The sequence below is a fragment of the Passer domesticus genome, chromosome 9 (assembly GCF_036417665.1).
Source record: "Passer domesticus isolate bPasDom1 chromosome 9, bPasDom1.hap1, whole genome shotgun sequence".
In the NCBI taxonomy this organism is placed as follows: Eukaryota; Metazoa; Chordata; class Aves; order Passeriformes; family Passeridae; genus Passer; species Passer domesticus.
In genome coordinates, this window is record NC_087482.1 from 25,374,684 (window position 1) to 25,396,208 (window position 21,525).

The 21,525-nt window shown below is 43.4% G+C and overlaps 1 long non-coding RNA gene across 1 annotated transcript in view; it reads right to left on the bottom strand.

Moving 5' to 3' along the window:
• LOC135307731 (uncharacterized) overlaps positions 1-14,855 on the bottom strand; it is a 29,736-nt gene extending 14,881 nt beyond the window's left edge. Inside the window, exons 1-2 of the long non-coding RNA XR_010368397.1 lie at positions 14,318-14,855; positions 895-1,031 (exon numbers count right to left, since the gene is read on the bottom strand). This is a non-coding gene — a long non-coding RNA (uncharacterized LOC135307731). The remainder of the gene's footprint in view (positions 1-894; positions 1,032-14,317) is intronic.
• Positions 14,856-21,525: the final 6,670 nt, after the last annotated feature.

A 21,525-nucleotide genomic window follows, 5' to 3' on the forward strand; every position in this document is an offset into this window, starting at 1 on the left:
CCAGGTGACAAAGCTTGTAGAGCAAATCTGTCTTCTCTGTGCTGGAGCCAAGGTATTTCTGTCCCCTGCCTTGTTCTGCTTTCAATGCAATAATATTTTTGTGAAAGAACAGAGCAGTGCAAAGAAGGAGAAGGGATGCAGAGGTTGGGTGGGAATTGATTTGTGCTGGTGGAGCTTTCAGGAGCTGCTCAGATTTTACCTGCACCCAGCATCTGTTCCCCCTGTCCCCAGAGTGGATCTCCTTCCTCCTCTGGAAGGCTGGAGAGAGCCTTCAGAAGGTCTGTTTGAATTAAGAGCAGCATTTCACAGACCTTCCCTTCACCTTCCCAGTGCCTGCAGCCTGGCACCTGCTGTGTGCTGAGAGGAGCCCACAGCCCCACCCCAGTGGGCACTGGCTGGATCTGTATCCACTCCACCTTTATTGCAGTTATTTTTCCCTATCCATGGAGCCCCATGCCTGGGACTGTTCCTTGCAGAGGATTTGCTGTGGTGCCCAGATGGCACAAAAGGAAGTTTCTGTCATGGAGAGCTGCCATAAGCTCAGAGAAAACCACAGAGACAGAGTGATGCCCTCCAGAAAGAAATCTGACAGAGAACATTATTAAAGCATCAATACCCCCACAGTTTAAGAGTATGCAAACCTCAGAGGGGAAGGGGGCAGGAAAGTAACCTGAAATCCCTTCTTTTGGGCCATGGAGCTGCAGACACTGAGGGTGCTTTGCACCAGTGATTCCTCTTCCCCTCACTGTCACCTCCTGGAGGCTCTCAGAATGCTGTGCTTTGTCCCTGGTTCTCTATGCTTCACCCAAAAAATCAGGAAAAACTGACAACTGATTGCTGTCATGCAGAGGAACTCTAGGAATGTGTTCATTCCTCACTGCAACACAAACTCACCTGGAGAGGTTTCCAGTGCACGCCCCCCATGGCTGGCGCTCTCTCCCAAAACATGAACCCTCATCAGCATTCAGATTTCTGCTGGGCAGACCAAAGGGTTATCCACAGGCACCTCAGGAAGCCAAGAACTGGAATACCTTGAAGGAATAGTAAAGAAGAATCAGTTTAATTACTGGCTTATAGAGAATTAATAATAGAATATTCTTGAATAGTCAAGTGTAGTAGTCGAAAGGTAATTTGGACTTATCCATGTATTTATAATCATCTGCAGCCCTACTCTCAGGTACTACATGCTAAAAGTGGCTTTGATTTTGTCACTCAGTGACTGAGACATCTGGCACACTTCATTTCCCTGACTCCATTTCTTCTGGGAAATTGTAAATCTTTTGACAGAAAGTGCCTGACAAAAGTTAACTATTTCTTCACACAAGTACCCTTAGTTTCCCCTACTTTCTGAAGAGAGTTCTTTCTTTAAAGAAAGTGTTCTTTCTTTAAACATGAATCAGATGCCTTCAGATTTTTCACACTGATTTATGGCATTATTTAATGAATTAAAGCAGAAAACAAAAAAAAAGTTGTTTCGGAATATATTTTTACCACCAGTGACTTATGTTATTCATGTAGAATTGTCAAAGAAATTCCTATGGTCAACTAAACCCTTGTTGTACCACGTAGGTTAATCTCCCTGCTTTGGCAGTCAAGCAGAACCTGATTTTTTAGAAACAAATCACCCAGAGTGCTCAGTTTACCATTACCAATTGTATTCTTTTATTGTTCATGGTTCCTGACCACTTGTGTTAGAAGTACACTGTAGTTTACTTCTGATATTTTGGATTTTAATTCCAGTGTAATAGAGCAAACAACGACACTGGAACTTGGGTGCCAAACATTCCCAGAGCCTTCACCAGGAGCTTGGCATCCCCAAGAGCAGTGGAATATTTTTATCACAAGGGGTAATAAAGAACAAAGGCCATAACCTTGGCAGATCACACGTGCTGGTGCCCCATGGAGAGCAGGAAACAGACTGGAGAGGGTTTGGCTTGATCAGGATGTGAAGCCCTTTGTTTCTCATGCCATTAACCTTTGCACTTTTTATGGTGCAAAGCCTCTGGTGGCAAAAGCCTGTTATATTAATGTTTCATTTAAATTTTATATTCCTTTATATACCTGAAGTTACTAAATACAATTCAGTTTAACATAAAGCACCTTAGAAAGAGTCTGTCTCCAAGAAAATCTTTATTTACATTATTGTCCTCCCACCTCGTAAAATAAAAACTCCAAGGAGAGGAGAGAACTTTCCTTTTCCTCTCTTTAACAACATCCTGAACTTTAAAATAGTTAAGTGATCCTCCATTTCCTATGTAATCACTGGCACTAAATGAATTTATCCTTATACATCCTGAACACAGATTCCAATACTCATATTAAAATAAAGATTTTTGTGGTCTCTCATTTCCATCCTGCTGTTTATCTTTTCCCATAATGAGTCAAAACAAAGCACAGCAGAGTTTTCTGCCTGTTTTCTCTTTATACAACTTTCCCTTCCATGGGCTCCCCATGCCTGACTGCAGTTCCACAGCTCCTGCACATCCAGGGGCCTCTCCCTGATCTCTTTTTAAATTTCCTCTTTTTCCCATCCCCAGGGAAGTCCAAGGGGATAACAGCTTCTGGAATTAGCTCTGGTCCTAGACCAAAACGCTTCTGGTCTAGACCAAAAAAAGAAGAATTGAGGGTTAATTTAAGAGATTATATCCTTTTTAAAGAGAATATATATTTTAAGAATCATATATATTCTTAAAAGATGAATAGAATAGAATAGAATAGAATAGAATAGAATAGAATAGAATAGAATAGAATAGAACAGAATAGAATTAATATAATAGAATAGAATTAATATAATGGCAAGATAAGATAATATAATATATATCAGATAATATATATATTTCAAATATATATTCTCTTTTAAGAGAATATATATTTTTAAACAATTTAAGATAATATATCCTCAAACTTTGTCTCACCCAGACAGCTGCTCTTTTGCTCTTTGACAGGAGCATTGGCTCCAAATTCTGCCTCCACTGCCTGGACCCTGCTGAGAGCCCTCCCTGCAGACAGGGACACCCAGGGCTGAGGGCCCCTCTCAGTCTCCTCATCTGGTGTCACCCACGCAGCTCTTTGAAACGGAGGACAAAATAAATAACAATTTTCAGAGAGACAAAATAAAAAACGCATGTGCAAACCCTCCAGAAAACTGAGAGTTTTCTACTTGGCCCACAGTGACTGGAAGGTGCTGCCTCATTCCATGGCTGAAAAGCTCCCTTTGAGGCATGCCAGGAGCAGGAAGGTGCCACATTTAAAATCCAAATTCACTTTGTCACAGGGCACAGGCACATCCCCCATGAAGCTGCATTTGCTCAGGACAGCCAAAAACCTCAGCCCCCCTGAGGGTCCCAGGGAAGGGAGAAGAGCAGGTTCCACACGGAATGCTCATGGGACAGAGGATTTGGGAACAACCTCCCAGTTTGTTTCTGGGCTGGCTTTGGATCTTTTCTACATCAAACAAACTATACTGAAATCTGGCGCTCGGGAGATGACGTTTGGAAGAATCTCCACAACTCCAGCTTATTTTTAATATAATACAAAGGATAGTTTAAAATGAGCTCAGCAGAGTACCTGCAGGGGAAAAGGCACCACAAAACAAAGCCAGGACCTGGCACGGTTTCAGCTCTGCCTTGGCTCTGCACAGCGAGGGAGCAGCAAGACCAGCTGCCAGCTCTCAGCAGAGAATAACCGATGAAAAACTCCCAGCTCCTCCTCATTACAGGCAGACTTTTGTCACCACAGCAAAGTTCCCAAGCTGCAAATCAAGTGTCACAGTGGCAGACACAAAAACCCAGGGACAATAGCTGCTAAAGTCTGTCTCATTTGTTCCTCCCACAGTCAAGATGCTTTCTGGCAAGTGGCTGGTGTTTACGACTGACTCCTGCTTTCTGAAGCAGATGAGCAGCCCAAGGCAGGAATTACAGTTTTAGAAGACTCAGGGAAGCAGGTGGAATATTTATAGCTTGTACCATCATTTCCAAGTGTCCCTGGCCCCTCTGATGTTAGCAGGGCTGCAGAGCAGGTCACAAAGGCTGGATGCTCTGTTTCCCTGGCATTCAGCCTCCTCTGGATGTTCTTCTTTGTAACAGGAATCTTTTCTTCAATTTGCTCCTTAAGACTCAATGCCTAAAGAAGAGCTTGAGTGCCTCATGGGACAGGTGTTTTATTAAAACTTCTACCAGAACTCCCGTCTGAAGGCAGAACAATTTAATGCCTTTCTTTGTTATCCCATTTCATCTGAAAGAGTCCTGCCTGTCACCTGTATGTCACTGTCATGACCCCACACTCACTGATGCATTTGGGATGGGATATTTTTGGTCATTTGAAAGAACTGACCTTTGGCTTGAGGTCCTGCTTTTGGGAAGGGTCCGTTTTGCTTTTCCATGCTGTAGGGCCACATTAAAATGGGGAGGCACCACTGGTCCCTGGACTGCAGACCCTGATGTCCCAACTTGGATGCAGCCGTGTTTATCTGGAAAACCCCACTGCAGGCCACGCTGCAGGAATGAGCTGTCACTGGTGCTGCAGCACTGTCAGAAGCTGCCAGGCCCTGCTGCTCTCTGGCTGGTGCTGGTTTCTGCCAGCAGGGTGGCAGACAGACCCACAGCCCCAGGGGGGTGCTGAATGCTCAGCCCAAGCAGCAGCAGTGCTGGCTGTGCTGGGAGTGCCAGCAGTGCAGCCCGGGCACCCCTGCCAGCCCGGGCAGCCCTCAGTGCCAGCTGGGCAGCCATTAACAGCTGGGCACAGCTGGTGCCTCAAACCCTGGCAGCTGTCTGCTGCCTGCCTGTGAATCAGCAGTTCCCACTGAGGAGGATTCTCCCAGTCGGGATGGATTCCCCTCCCTCCCAACACTCTGCCTCAGCTGCTCACTGAGGGACTGCATTTAAATTCCTCTTGGCTCTTCATTTCCCAGCGAGCTGCTTGACGTGCAGGAGAGCAGTGCTGTAATTTTTTATGTTCTTGACATTCTCTGATAGGCTGCTATCAAGGCAGGCCATACATTCTAAAGATACAGGGCTGGTTTGATCTCCTTCCAGTGTTTATCATTAGGAAAGTGAGGTTAGGAAGAAACTTCCACAATTCTGACACATACCAAAAAATTAATCAAAACCAAAGCGCACAACATTTACACCCAAAATCAAAACAGAGGAAATATAAGACCCCAGAAAACTACGTTAAGGAAATGTCTGGATAAACATCTGCAAATGAGCACGGACAGGATGATGCTTTCACTTGAAACAGCTCAATCAGAATCAATGAAAACATTTCCATTGATTTCAGTGAGAAATTAATTAGAATTCCAGCAGTTTTGGACAGGACTACAGCTAACTGAGGCCAAGAGGTTGATGTTGTGTGCCGACCTGTGTAGAATTGTGTGTTACAAATATATTATAATTATTATTGTATGCATGTGAAATATAGATTATTATAGATAATGATATAATAAGTTTCAGGTGCAGATCAGAACATGAAACCTACTTCTACCTCAGAAAACCTGTTTATTCTGTTCTGTTCACTCCTTCACAGTGGACAGGGAAGTGTGGCTCTTTCACTTCCCAAATCTCAACTGTAAAAACAAATCCCAGGCTCTTGGTGCCAAAGCTCAGAAACACTCTGCTCTAAGAGCAGCAAGGTAAGAGCTGTGAAAGGTTAATAATTTATAAGAGATGTTTCAGTGCATGAGCAGGGTTTATGCACATTGTACCTGAACAAGGAGACATCCAGGATCTTCCCACAGCACTGGGCTTTATGTGACAAGTCCAGACATGGACTTGGAAATGTCATGTTATGGAAATGTCAGTGGTGTGCTGTTAACTACAATAAAATTAAAATGTGAAGGGATTTTCTGCCCCAGGCCAGGCTGGACACTGGGGCTGGAGCAGCCTGGGGCAGTGGGAGGTGTCCCTGCCATGGCAGGGCTGGCACTGGATGGGCTCTGAGATCCCTCCCAGCCCAAAACAGGCTGGGATTCTGTGAGTGAGGGAGCTCCACTGAACAAACCCCAGCTCTTTCAAGGCTCTGCCTGAGCTTTGTGGGAACAGTGGTAGGACAGGAGCAGAGGGACAAAGCTCATGGATTGCCAGTTCCAGTCTTGATTGCTGAGGAATTCCCTCACTGATTCCCAAAAAAAAAAATAAGCTCTGTCAGAGAAACACCTTGATTTCTAGTCACCTACCCTCATCACTTTCCTTCCTAGCTCTTTTCACTGAGATATTAATGAGAAAACTGCATTTTACTTCATGCATTATAGATGCTTTAATGTTACTAAAATAAAACTCACCACAAAAAAAAATATTGCAAATGGGAAATACCAAATTATGAGTAAGTGCTCACAGAACACTGTGGGGAAAAATAGATCCGGTTTCTGGCAGCTCAGAGTAAAGCATCTGATGGCAGACTGTGTTAAGAGGAGATCCATACACATGACATAGGAAGCAATTATTCCATGTTTACTTTGTGGAGGTAGGGCGCCGTTTGGAGCACGGCATCTCGGGCTTGGCTGTGGCTGAAAACATTCACTGCTGGGAATCCTAACCAAGGAAAGAGCTTGGGCTGTGCTGAAAGGGCCAAGAACACCAAAGTCAGGTTTTCCAAGCACTTCAGTAAATGCAGTATTGACTGTTCTACACGAGAGTTTTGTGTCACTCTAGGACACGAAACAGAAAGAGGCAGACACTGGACTCTCCAAGGCAAAAAAGAGGGTTGTTTAATTCTGACTCCAACATTTACAGATTTCCAAAAGTGACAGTGGATTGGAGGGTGAAAGTGCCACCTCTCCAATGACACTGGACAAACCAACAGTCCATCAAATTTCTCCTCCTCCAGAAAAGAATGCAAACCAATAAGTATTTACAGAAAAGTGCACGAGAAAGTTTGTTACAAGAATGTAAACATCAGAAGGCTTAGAAGAACTCAAAAGAACAGGGCGAGAGTTTTGTACCACAGAAGAAAACACAAGGTGGATTCAAGACCAGCCCCATCCCCTCCAAAAGCAGAAAACCCACCTCTGTTCCCCTCCTGTCTAACCATGAGCTAAGCAAGCCAGGGACACTTCAAGGTCCCAGGAAATCTGGGACACCCATCACACATGCTGCTGCCTGGGACTGCTCCACCAGTGGCTAACCCCACACTCGTTTTAAGAGTCAGCTTAAATAAAGCTCTCTAAAGAGCAGTCTAGCTTTACCTTATCCTCCTCTGCATGGCAAGCAGAACTAAATGATCATTCGTGGTCTCTACAGCCCTAATGTTTATAGAATCATAGAAGCATTAAGGCTGGAAAAGCTCTCTAAGATGATCAACTCCAACCTTTAGCACTTCCAGCTCCAGATACAGTCCAACCTAGATGAACCAAAATTATGATTATGGAACCCCTAGCAGAAATTCACCATTGATGAAAAGGAAGATAAATGCAAATCAAACAGGAAAACTAATGAAAGTTATATTACATTAATCCTAAATAAGTAGAGAAAAGGCCATTCACAGCAGAACTTGATGTAGCAGCCCCATGGAGATCAGAGAGTGCTGACACATCCTTTGGCTTTAACATCCTGAAGAAGACATAAGTCCTTCCTCTCCTGTAAGGAACAGCTTTCATATAAATAGAGCCCTGATGCAATGAGCACCACCTGGCTGTTTTGCAGTCCCCAGGTCTGGAAGCTTTCAGCAGAGTGCCCAGAGTGTCACTGAGGGTGCTGGCACTCTGTGGGCTGGGTGTTGGCACTCCAGATGCATCTGCACAGTCTGAACTTTCTCTAACCTTAAAAAAGATTCAATGCACTTATTAGCAGAATAATTCTAAAGTTCAAAGAACAACAAATACCAATTCATCCTACTAGCTTTCTAAATACCTTGTAATTAAAATTATTTGTTCCTTGCATGCTCACAGAGCAGCTCTGAGCAGTGATCAGGAAGAGGCAGGGGATATTTCTGTAATGCTCAGGGCTGATTAGCACAGCACCAGGATGTACTGGCACAGGGCACAGCACAGCAACCATGAGCATTCCTGACAGTGGGACTGTCACTGTGGGCTGGAGTGGCACGCAGGGAAATGTCCTCAGTGCAAATCGCAGACCAGCAAGTTGTCCCCAAGGGCTTGTACCTTTGCCAGCAGAGAAAAAAAAACCAAAAAAACCCCAAAGTTAACAACACCCTGCAGGTGATTGTGTTTGCAAAGCAGTCACTTGTGTCTTGTCTTGCTAAGCCCAGCTGATGGGGGGCACCAAAGGAGAGCTTCCTCTGGATCTCACAAGGCTGAGCCTCCTGAACAAAAGCTCTCTCCAGACATTCGGGTGCTGCCTGTGAATACAGCTGGGTAAAACCAGCCCTTCCCTCTTTCCAAGGAGTCCTTCGCTCTTTCCAAGGAGGATCCCAGCTGTCTTCTCTCTGTAAGGGGAACAGGACAGGCTCATCAGCTTCCTCTGCATCACTGCCAGAGACTGGGTAGCAATTTCTGCATCCACGTGGACTCTGCTTGCTGGGATGGCATTTTGCACCTCCCCAGTTTGCCAAATTCAATATCCAGCTATGCCATGTGTTCTAGACCAGAGAACATGGCCTATGTCCCTGCAGCCTGAGACTGACCTCTGAGAGTATTTCTGGAAATGGGATATTTAACTATTTTGTGTCTCAAGGTCACAGCATTTAGTTTGAAACACTTTTCATCAACTGCTCCAGAATTTCATTTATTTTTTAAAAATTGTTTTCTCTTCATATTATCATTTCTATGCAGTGCCCTAAAACTTATTTTGTGAGATTCCAACCTGGAGGTTTTATCACTGACTTACAATGAGCCAGACTTTTACCCTTCGTTTAAGGTTACTTTATCTGTGCCTTAGTATTTACAATATCCATGTGGGAAGCAAATATTTTCTGTCAGGGTCCTTTTCAGCAGCTCTCCCCAGTGCTGGAATTATTTCCAAGGTTAGCAGAGATAACAACTCCCAATCTAACAATAACAACCCGGGCTGGAGCTGCTGGCAGTGTCTGCAGGGCACAGTCAGGCTCTGGAGCTCGATGCTGCTCGTGTGTTTGCAGCATGTCCCCTGCTGCCTGCAGACTGCTCTGTGTGACACAGATTTATGGTGCAGCTGAGAGGAGTCTGCTGGGTCACACTGTTTTTTGCACAACCAGACACCCACCTTGCTGCTGGGGGTTTGTCAGCAAGAGTTGCGGGAGCTCCAGGGATGGGATTTTGTGTCACATCGGGTCAGACCCAGGTCCCTGAGCTGGCAGCCAAGCTGAGGAATGCCCGTGGCCCAGCACAGAATCACCACAGCCCTGAGAGCAGCACAGGTGACACTGCTCTCCCTGAGAGGGACAGCAGCTCTCACTTCCCTTTTGGCAGGAGGGACATCAGAAACCAACCCTGAATAATGCAAATTCTGGACAGAATTCTGCATTCCAAGTCAGATTAACCTCCACAAGAATTTTACCAAAGGACAGCTGATGTGGGTTTGTTGTCTGTTGGAAAAACTGTTGTTTTCAGCAGTGAAATCAGAGCCCAACTTCCTCCTCCTCTTCCTTGCCACTGTCACCCTGGTTCTGTGGGGAGAGCTGGCACCTCCAGCACCGGCCTGTGCACCCAGCATGTGGCACAGGCTGGAAATGCAGTGATCCTGGGCACTAAACCCTGAACAGCAGTAAAGAGTTTACCTGGATCTCCTTCTTGACATAAACCAAACTGGGGGAAACACACCAATTACATCCTCATTAAATTTATTGCTAACATTAACCCTACTCCACCACACACTGGGGATCCTTTTAAATTCCTTCTCTTCCCTCTGGGCAGACACTTTGTTCTGCAGACAAGGCTGCTGAAATCTGTACATTGCTACCACTCCAGGATTTATCTATGTTTTGCCTTTTTTTTTTTTTTTTTTTTTTTTTTTTTTTTTTTTTTTACTGCTCTAGTGCTATCCTCTGATCCAAATGGGGAAAAAAGGTGCACAGACAAAGCACCAACTCCCCCCCTGTCCTGGCTCCCGGCGGGCTGCAGCAGGGACAGATGCTGGGGCAGAGAGCTGTTATGTAAGTGCTGCTTGCTGGCATTTTCTGGGCTGTGCCCTGGCCTGCCGTGATCTCCATCTGGAAGGCAGCTCCTGCTGGGCACAGGGGTGTGGGCAGGAGCTGCAGTGCCATGCACCAGCCCTGCAATTGTCCCTTCTGGGCTCCATCCCGCGGGAGCAGCCTCTGCTCAGGGCAGGGATCCCCAGGGCTCATCTCCTCCCATCCCTCCTCCACTGCCCAGGAATTCATTCCCTGCAGACCCCTGCAGCTCAGAGCCAGCCTGAAGGACCTGCCCACCACCCCACAACCAGGCAATGCCTCTTCTCACGGCTTAAATCATAAAAAATGCCATTTCAATGAATTATTTTACTGGCCACAGGAGGAATGCTCAGTTTTCAATGATGACTTCAGTACTAGCTACACACTGAGGTTTGTGTAGCTCTGCTTCTCTCATTATTTAACTATATTGCTTTATTCTTGCCTAATTATAATTGCCTACATTTTTAAAAAATAATAATAACAAAATTTTGTCCTGCTTTTTCCCTGTAGTCCACCAGATAGCAATTTTCTGCTGGATTAAACATCTCAATATCCTTCAGGAATATGTACAAATCAACTAATTATTAGAAAAAAAAACATTTGTTGTTTGGGCTTTAAACATAGCAGGAGGCTTTTGAATTACAGACTAAAATTTTAGGCAATTAAAGCATTTTTTCATGGATCTCCTTCTCTTCCCAAAGCCCTGATCTAGTACATAACAGCAGCATGCTGAAAAGCTTATGCATTTGAGCAGAAAAACTTTAAATGGAACTAATTAACCAGGCATAATTTTAGATATATATTTAAGTTCTTGGATAAATCAGGCACAACATTTTTGGTTTCTAAATCTAAATAAATGGGGAAGAAGCCAGCAGAAAGTAAACACATATACCAGTTTATTCCAGATAAGAAGTTGTGATGCTTTAATGGCTCAATACTTCAATATCATTGTGAAAAGCTGTCAAACATCAGATTTAGGAACATATTTTCACTTGAAATACATAACACTGCTGCTGCTGCTGCAGTGTACCCAGTGGAATCAGATTTCCACTTCCATGGGTAATGAGCTGCACTGGATGAACAGTGACACACTGGTACATGTGAAAGAAATAAGAACAGATAAACACCAACTTCCAGATGGGACTGCCAAAGTTCAGCCCCAGGAGCAGCTCTGGAGCCCTGGCACTGCCCTGCTCGCTGTGCCTGGCTGGGCTGCAGTGAATGAAGCACCCTGGGAGTGCCAGGGCTCTGCAGGCTGGGCTGGCACTGGGCAGGGCACAGAACCCAGCAGGTTCTGCAGGGCTTTTCTGCTGCACAGCTCAGCAGCAGGAAAGGGGATTTTGCCTGGCTCCTGGAAGTGTGTTCAAATGTTCAGATGAGCTAGGGGGAAAAAAATTAAATTATTATCATCATCATCATCACCACCATTATTATTATTAGTAGTAGTAGTAGTATTGTTGTTGTTGTTATATAGCCAGGCACAGTGAGCATGGCAGTGCCAGAGCTCCAGAGCTGCTCCTGGAGCTGAACTTTGGCAGTTCCATGTGGAAATTGGTGTTTTATCTGTTATAGTAATAATAGTAATAGAAGAAGGAGAAGGAGAAGGAGAAGGAGAAGGAGAAGGAGAAGGAGAAGGAGAAGGAGAAGGAGAAGGAGAAGAAGAAGAAGAAGAAGAAGAAGAAGAAGAAGAAGAAGAAGAAGAAGAAGAAGAAGAAGAAGAAGAAGAAGAAGAAGAAGAAGAAGAAGAAGAAGTTGTTGTTTTTGTTTGTTTTGGGTTTTTTAAAGTTTGAAAGTGGTTTATTGACCACTGACTGGTAATGAGTTTCCCCAGTGGCTCTGGCCACATTTCAGCAGTGCAGGTGAATTCTTTTCCATGGGAAGCCAGCAGGGCACCTCAGGGAGCTGCCCAGAGCTGATCCCAGTGCATCCCTGTGTGACTCCCCCCTCTGCCAGCATTCCCCGTGTGCATTCCTTCTCCTGCTGGTGGTGTCACTGAGCTCTGCTCTAACACAGGTTCTATTTTCAGCCCTGCCTCTGCCCTGACAGGGGCCTTGGACAAATCATTTCTCTGTGTGCTGCAACCTTCCCAGTGATGAGATAAGGATAATAATTCTGATTTATATCACACGGGGATTCTCAACAATAGAGTTCAAAATACTTTAGTGTTCTATATCAAGCACTGAAATAGTGCTGTGGGCTCCAAAACAACCTCTCCTTCCCTCCTTTCTGCTCCACACATAAAATCCAAACAAGCAGGTCCTCAGCTGGGAAGCTTTAGAGGTTTTGCTGTTTCATAAAATGTAACTTACAGAATATGCAAATGTTGATGTTTATTTTATGGGGAGGGCAAATAATCGTATAAAACAGTAGAGATATGATGGTCTGTAAAGCAAAACATAGTGAAAAAGGAGGGAGAAAGAACCAGTTCCAGGAGGGATCATGAGGTAAATCGAATTGTTCTTCTTGGGGATACATTTCTGCAAAATTCACCCATTGTAGTAGTGCAAGATAAACTGTGTTACAAGCTTGGTAAGCCAAGTGAAAGGATATCAGGAGCAAACAAAACCTGCTTTAATGCCTGAGACAAGGCTCTAAGCTCTCTTTGGACACTAGTGAAATGAATTCTCATGGTTTCATGTTTAAATTCCTATTAAATTTAAAATGAGAAGCTATTTATGAACTTTGAATAAATGCTTCTGCATTTTTACCAGTGACCAGGATCCAAGGCACATGCAAATTCCACAGCTGCAGGCAATCAAGGCCCCATGATGCCAGCAGCAAACTTGTCTCCTTGCACATGTAAATCCATGTAATGGCACTGAGTCACCAAATGTACCCACAGATTTACACAGTCACACTAATCAAGATATGCTGGGGGAAAAAAAAAAAAAAACCACAAAAAACCCCCAAAAAACCAAACAACAAAACCAAAACCAACACCAAAAAAACAAAACAAAAACTCCAAACAAACAAAAAAACACCACAACCCCCCAAAAAACCCCAACCCCACACCACCAGAGTAAAACTTTATTCAGGAGAATTAGTACGTGAGGAGTTGCAGGCTCTGGAGATGCAGCTCCCCATAAATCCATCCCTGGAAAGCAGGTGCAGCTTTCTGCAAGGGCTGTGCTAGCTTGGGAGTGTAACACTTGAATTCCTGCTACTGATGTTTTCAGCCAGCAAGCAGAGTCATGGAACCTTGGAGGGCCGGAAGGGTTTGGGTTGGAAGATGTTGGATTAAGGTATTTTCTGACTCAGAGATGGGGTAACTGAGAGGTGTTTTAAAAGCTTTTATTTTATTTTTAGTCTTATCTGAGGGGTGAGACAATACAGATGTTATAATTCACACTACTACAATTAGAAGCTAACTATTTCTAATTATAATGTATTATAAGTATTTTTTTGGCTTATTAGCTTTTGCTACACTATGTTTTAAGTGCCTTAAAATCAATTATTTAAAATTACTATTTGTAGGTCTCACTGCAATGTATCTTTCATAGTTCTACTTCTCCAAAGTATCTAGTCTTATTTGTGAGGCCATCTTTTGAAATTTGTTTCTGGTTCCGTTTCTCTCTCAACCGTGTCATAGGAAGAGACCCCAAAGCTCATCCTGGACACCTTGAGGTGGCTCCAAGCCCTGCCCAGCCTGGCTGTGGACAGCAGCAGTGACTGAGCAAAAAGGAGATTATCTGAGAGTGCAGACACTAAACCAATGGAAAGTCTGCTCAGTTAGAAGCCTGAACAACAGGCTAATCAAGATGATAAGCAAATTAATATAAATAGATCATTTAGTCACTCACAAGAGGTACATCAATGTATCTGTGGATCTGAAGTATTCAAAGAAGAGTGACTTAGCAGTTACCAGTTCTCACAGACAACATTCCTAAAGCTCACTGGCACCGAAAGTGTTTTAAGTTAGTAGTCTTTATTGCTTAAATTCAACTGCATAATGTGCTGGGGTTTTGAGCAGCTGCAGGTGCTGGGAAAAAATATTCAATTTAAATATTTTATTCATCTGGAATGAAACAACCTAAAAAATTAATAACAGACTTAGCACAGCCCTATCTGTTCAGGCAGATGGAATGAGAGACATTCATAATGATAAGAGAACTCCTGAAGCACAACTGAACACACAGTACTGCAGACCTTGTGTCTAAGAACTTTATGGTCAGATTCCAGCAGCAAAACAAACTGGCTGACACAAAGATTCACCATTCACCCTGAAAGATGATGCACAATTTAAGACAACTTCCAATTTTTAAGTTAGATTACTCACAGGAAACCTTCCTTTCTCTCCTTGCTGTCTTCTCCCAGAGCTTTATTCCACACATGCAGGCTCTCATAAAACTGGGAAATGAAGGCATAATTCCCTTTGCCAGTCTCACTGTGTTATGCAAACACACTGATGTAGTGAAAGTTGTCTCCTACTTCTCTGTATCTCATTTTCATGCATTGCCCAACACCTCCAGTGCTGTGCTTCTGGGGCTTCTTCTCAGAAGCCCTGAATTTATTTCACTTTCAGAGATTTTTGCCTTCTCATGTACTTCTACGTAAATGAGAATTCTTTAGGAACTTGCTTTAGGAGACTCTTTCTTTCCTCTCTCATCAAAGGTTAGCTCCAGCTATTTCTAAATTTTGGCTTGTTAGTCTTAACTGGAACTATTCCATCCAATCCTCCACAAGCCTAAAAAGTCTTAATCTAGTGAGTCTAAGAGGCAAAAAGCTTTGCTTTCTCTTGCAGAATTTAATTTGGAAAGATGTGAGCTGTACAACTAGATTATTCATATTTTACAGAATCATAGAACCAGAGAAGAGTGTGGGTTGGAAAGGACCTTTAAAGATCCTCTAATCCAAATCCCTGCCATATAGCTTATGATATATAATAATACAATACTGTATCATGTAATACAGTATTGTATATGCCAAATCACATGAAGAAACATTTTTGTGAGTGCTCTACCAATACAAAAGCCTCAAAGTTGACACGAATAATTTAGAAAGTGGCAAGACTGAAAGTTAGAAAGTGGCAAGACTGAAAGTTCTGCGGAAGCGCAGCAGGTGACACAGGGCACTTCCCATGGGGTTACCAATTACCTGGAGCAGGAGGTGATGCTGGTGGACACTGGGACACCACAAAGCTCGTCCCAGTAAAACACAATTGCCTGATTCCAAGCTCACAGGGTTCCAAGGATGTTTCATTTAGACAGGTAACATTAAGAGCTTGCTTTCTGCTGCTGCCTGCTCTTTCTAGACCATGACTGCCTCAAGTCCTGGTTTTACTGCTGACATTGTTTCATTAGACAAGAGGCTTCACCTTGAAGATTATTTGGCAATAAGAATGGGAAAATAAATATTTAGGGTCCTATTCAACAGTGGGTTCTATATATAAAGTGGTTTATTTTGTTGCAGAAACCAAAGAGATTTTATTCACGATAGCAATCACTAATCATAACAGCAGGATGCTATTTGAAGATAAGCCCACATGCAAAAGCCAGAATGAGCTGTGACACATTTACAATAGCATTCACAAAAGGCATTCTGCTCTGTAATTCTGCCTGCTTTGTTGTAGAGCACACTCAATGACTTTTAAAATGACATTTGAGAGATTTCATGAAAATATGTGTTCATCCTAGTACACAGTCCAGCTCTATCAAAATAGTTGCACTTCCACCTCCTGGGCAAATCAACCAAAGCACAGAGAAAGCTTCCTTTAGCAAAATGTTAAACTCCTCTGTTGGGGTCTGAATGACAAGGTGTAGTCATTGAATAAGGTTGCAGAGATATTTGAATAAGTCTGAAGGACACAAAGCCATCATTGTTGAGCTGTAAGAGTGTCATTACCTAAATGAAGTGCTATTTGCCAGAAAGCCCTGAATTTGCAGGGTTGGGAACCAGGTGCTCCTGTATCATTAGATCAGCTCACCTGCTAAGGCAGAGGGAAGAGTGCTGCTGGCAGGTGCACGAGGAGCAATGCCCAGAGGATGAGTATTTGTGTACACAGAGATGCTGAATTTGGGCAGGAGGCCAGACACAGGCAGAACAGAGACCAAAATCCTGCTCGGTTTGGAAGGAAAACAGCTCACTCCAAGGGCCTCCTGAAATTCCAGACTGGGACAAGCTCTGATCTCTGCTCCCTGGCCAGGGACAGCATCCAGGGAAGGGCTGGAGCTGGGCCATGGATGGCTTAGGCTGGAGATCAGGAAAAAGTCCTTCCCTTCTTCCCCAGAGGGTGGTGGCACTGCCCAGGCTGCCCAGGGAATGGGCACGGCCCCGAGGTCCAGGAGTTCCCAGGGGTGCCCAGGGTGGGATTGTTGGGGTGTCTGGGCAGGGCCAGGGTTGGGCTGGGTGATCCTTGGGGATCCCTTCAGCTCAGGATATTCTGGGATTCTGTGAATATAATTTTTATCTAAGTCACAAATCTGAAGTTCATCAATATCAAACATTCCACAGTTAAACTCTGAACTGGGGCCTAGGATAATTTCCAGATGCACAAAAGGGCTGCCTTTCCCTGCCCTCCTTTGTTTAGGAGGGAAACTTCACTGTCCAGTGCTTTCCAACCTACTTCTGTGATTCACTGCTGGACCAGGATTCCCCTTGGGAAATACTGCTTTGAAAACACCTGATGTATTTCCACCCTGCTTTTACTGTGTTTCATGGAACAACAGCTTCTCTTATGTCAATCCTACTGCTTGATAAGTCACTGCATTGAAAGTGTATTTACACTTGTACCCAGCTCCCCCAGCCCTGCAGGCTGGTCAGTCACCTGGGTCAAGGACACAAAGCACTTTAGAACTTTCCTAAACAGCAACTGAGAGTCAGGTTAAAAGGAGAGAATATTATGAAGCAGAGGGAGTGATTTCTGCCATCACTACTGAGAATATGAAGCCGTGATTTGCTAAGTCAGGTCATGGAGTAAGCACTAACAGGGATCTGTGACCTTACAACTCAGAACTGCTTTTTAACTTACTCATAATTCTGACATTTTCCACTGTCACTGTAACCCTAAATCTAAAAATCAGACAGAAGTGTGATCTGTACCTGTCTGCTTTCAGAAGCACATTCAGTAAAGCTGGAACTAATATGAAATTGCTGTATCATGTTTTATGCCTAAACTACATTCTGCTCTCCCAGCACTCCCAAGACAGCTCTGAGCAAATTGTTAATAATTTAATGAAATCATTTGAGAGTGGTAGCAACTACTGTCTACGCCTTCAATTATCTCAATTCATCGATCTCTTCCTGCTGAAGGAGGTGAAATCTCATACCAGACACACACACAAAAATCACACAAAGGTCATGTTTTTTGTAGTAGAGGAGGAATATGGAAGCTGCAGCAATGGTGATGATAATCTGTGTAACACAGATTCTCAGAGCCCAGCGTGTCAGTGACGCCTTATGAAAGTAGCATGCCCAGAACTAAGGAGTCAGGCACCAAAAAAACTCAGCAACAGCAACAAAACCCCCACAAAACACTCCAGCTGACCTTTAAATATCTCCAGTAGACCAATATTTCTACAACACTGTCAAAATAATCCTTCAGTTCAGCTGCTTATTTGGAATCCACTTCTGGCATTGCAAGAAGGATGTTTAGCCTTCAATGTTTGTGGACTTGCTGAAAATACTTCTTTGTTTGGCAATTTTATTAATTTTCCTTCCATGCAAGAACCAGCTGGCAGAGAGAATGCACCAGCTGGGGTCAGATGTTCAAGACAACAGAGTTCTTTTTTCTTCACAAGAGATCCTTAATTGTGCTAGAATCAAAGGCTATTTATTTCTATTGCCCAGTCTGAACCCAACATGAAATGAAATGAAATATTAATCTAACAAACCCCCAAATATCCACCAGGACATGGCCACAGCTTCAGATCCAAAGATGACCAGTGAGGTGTGAGGAAAGAAAATTTGGAGAGGTAAAAATGCATAGGAGCAATGACAAAGAAAAATGCATAGGAGCAATGACAAAGTACTGAGGCCAAATCAGCTTTATTGGCTGTGTTTGGTGACTTGACCAAACTGTGTGTGGCCAGAGAGTTCAGGAGCTGGTGAAGGTTGGAACATAATGCTGAAACTCCAGAATTCTTAATATTCTTCTAAGGAGAGCTTTAACCCACCTTCCACTGAAGACAAGCTAATTGGCTTTTACAGAAAAAGATAATTGATAGCAGCCTGTTCTATTATTAAAAAAAATAAAATAAAAAGCACTTTTGGTGAGCTAGTATTTCAAATAAGCTTAGCCTGTTCAAGGGCCTGGTGCCTTCTTAGCAACATTTTGGGAGACACAGTTTCTCTGTTATCTTTGTACATTTTGAAAAATAATTCTTTTGGTGCCTCTTCTATTCATGACTCACTCATAATGACACAAGTGACTCATGCTGTCAAATTACAAGCTATTACTTTGGAAAATTATTTTTTCCCCTTCCTTTTGGATAAAATATGACAATTTTCACTACTTTGTTACTAAGGGCAGCTTCCTACTACTTAAGAGAGTCTCAGAACTTTATTTTCTAAGTAAAGCATATGCCACAAAAGACAAAAGCATCTCCCACCTCTTGTCTCTCTCATAGATGAATACATGTGAAATAGAACAATTATTTAAAACTAGTTCCAGAACTTCCAGACTTGTTGATCAGTAAACTAAATTTCAATCACTAGATTTTATCTAGACAATACTGCTCGTTTGATTTAAAGATGGTCCCTGTAAGCCATTGGCACACGCTGGCCTAAAATTTTTACTAGGGCTGCCCTTGGCATAGGCAGCCTCAAGTTCTCCATTACAGGGATTTCTGGTCTGACTCTTCAGTGAAGTTTTGTGGTGCTTTCCCACCCAAAGTGTGAAAGGATGTCCCTAGGTGGGAATTGGCTTGCTTGGAAATGAAATTAAAAAATGAAAAAAGGGTCACAAAAGAGACCTTGGCATATTCATAAGCACAACAGCTTGAAATAAACTTATTTATGCTAAAGGCAAAAGTAATGCCTGAGATAAAGCTTTGAACTGAGCAGAATGAGAACAGCACTTTAAAACACAACGTGGCAAGTAAGAAGTGAGAAGGGAAGAATGCATGACTGGGTGAATTGCAAACATGTACACAACGTCTGCTCCATGGGAAACAGCAACTGCAGCTCCCAATCTGTTTGGGGGTTATGGCAAAGCACTGAGAGGGAAGCAGCACACAGAGCACAGCACCACCAGGCTGTGCTGAAGGGTGAAGATGGTAGAAATGGCAGGAAATAATTTATTAATAATTTATTAATTCACAAAGCTCTGGAGCAGGCCACCTGCAGAGGTGAATGCAGCACCTGGGATAAAAACTCCTCTGGAGATGGAGAGGACAAGAGGTGTGGGGGAAGATGTGGAAAGCAGCTTGCTGGTGGTACAGCTACAGCTCAGTGCAATGGTGAGAACTATGAATCAAGGAGAAAAATTTGTTTCCCATTCTTGTTTTAATTTTGCAAGCTTCAGGAGAAGGTCCTGGGAAACCACGTGCCAGATTTACACGGAGAAGTTGTGTCATTGAAGTTAACAGAGGAAAAGTGAACCCAGCTTTATTCAAACTGAAAATAAAGCAGAGGTTTTTGAGTTTTGCCAATAAAACAAATAAAAATAGAATATTTAGTAGCACCCAAAGACCTTATGTCAGATAGTCATCACTTGCTAAATGCCTTTTTTTCCAGCTTAGAAATGGATGCATTCCTATGAGAGCACAGGGGCTGTGCTGTGGAGAACACAGGCTGGAGTTTAAGGCCAGCTATAACCTTAAACTTGAAACTGATACGAAGAAGTAACAGCTGAAAAGGAATGGTTTTAATCAAATCACCAATACTACACAGACTTAACAGAGACTCGTAAAGCTAAATACCATGAACATACCTCTAGTTGCCTTACCAGAAAAAAAAGAAGCATTTTAAAGAAGAGGAATTAACTGGAGAGCACGTACCTTGCCTGTTAACCAAACACCATCTGTCTCCAGGGCTGCTCCAAGGAGAGCTCCTTGGGGAGGATTGCTACAATCCCTGGGACACAACGAGACACAGCCCAACACAGCTGTGTCTCTAACAGGGGAACCTGGGATGGAGAAGCTCCCCAAGCTTCCTGGGGAGCCCTGTACTAAAAAAATGGTCAGAGGATGTTCATGAATGACTGACATGTGCTCATAAATGCCCAAATCAACAACCAAATACAGAAGGTAAGAATGCCTTTATCTGCAGGGGTTAGCCAAGAGTGGACTGACACCTGGAGAACTTTAATCCTTCATAGAAACTGCAACAGGCAGCTAACATGCTGCCAGGAAAACCTTCCCCTGAAGCAGCAAACCATAACCCTGGCTGCCCACCAGAAAGAGCTCTTTGCTGAAAAGGTGTGTGCAATGTTTCATTCATCATCTGCCTTGCTCCTTGAAGGGGCAGATGGAGAAATAAAGATTAGGCTGTGTTTGGGATGTTGTGTTAGGCAGCAGATTGGCTTGGAGAGCAATACTAACCTAGCCTTGCTAATCTAATTGAGTAATTCCTTGGGACACACCTGTTGATCAGCTGTTGGCAGGCAGGGATTTTCTGGATGCAGAAGTCAGCCTGGCACAGCTCAGACATTTCAACTCACGTAAGGCCTGGACCTTGGAACAGACACATTCCCAGCAGCCCCTCTCCCTCTCAGGGGTGAAAACAGTCAGGAACAAGCACTAAGTGAACAGGAGGGAAAGCCAGCATTAAATGCAAGCCCCCAGATCTCACTTTATTAAATTAAAAAATAAAAAATCTTTTCATTGGCAGCAACCTGCTCAGAAAAATTTATATTCCCAAATGCCCCCGGCCCCAGGAATGGCCCCACAAGTCAGGTGAGCTCCTTGAGGCAAAAGCCTGGTTGTTGCTTGCAGGAGGTTTGCTCCTGAGTCATACCAGCTCCCTACTTCATACTTCTTCTTTTTCTTGCCAGGAGACTGCAACTACTTGCCTAAAGAAATGAAATAAACAGCGAGCATTTGCTGAAGTACTCCCACCACTTGGAGCAGTTCGTTTTTCAGAACATTCAGTGCCAGACTGCTGAATGGGAAAGAGAAACAACAGGAGAGCAAAATCTCTCCTTTAATCATTTCTGAAGAGCTTATCACAGTAGCACTGACACATTCACAGCCTGTTGGTTTCTTGCTGAATGCAAGTGGAAAAGAGATCACATTTTCCTTTAAAACCCAAATGAGCAAAATGGGAAGTTTCAACAAACCTAGAAAATTAAGAGCTGCTTCTACAGTCATCACTGATTTCAGCAGAAATTGAAGATGCTTACTGAACCCTGGGAGAAATCCCTGACAACAAATACTAGTTGAAAAACTGTCAAATATTAAAAAACATTATGTTGTCAACAGAAGAGAAAATTAAGATTGAAAAATCATGATTACAAACACTGAGGGGCTGTAGGAAGGACAGTTCAAACAACAGCCCAGTGCTAAATTCTGAACAGCTGAACCACAGAAAATTCCATCAACAGCAAAA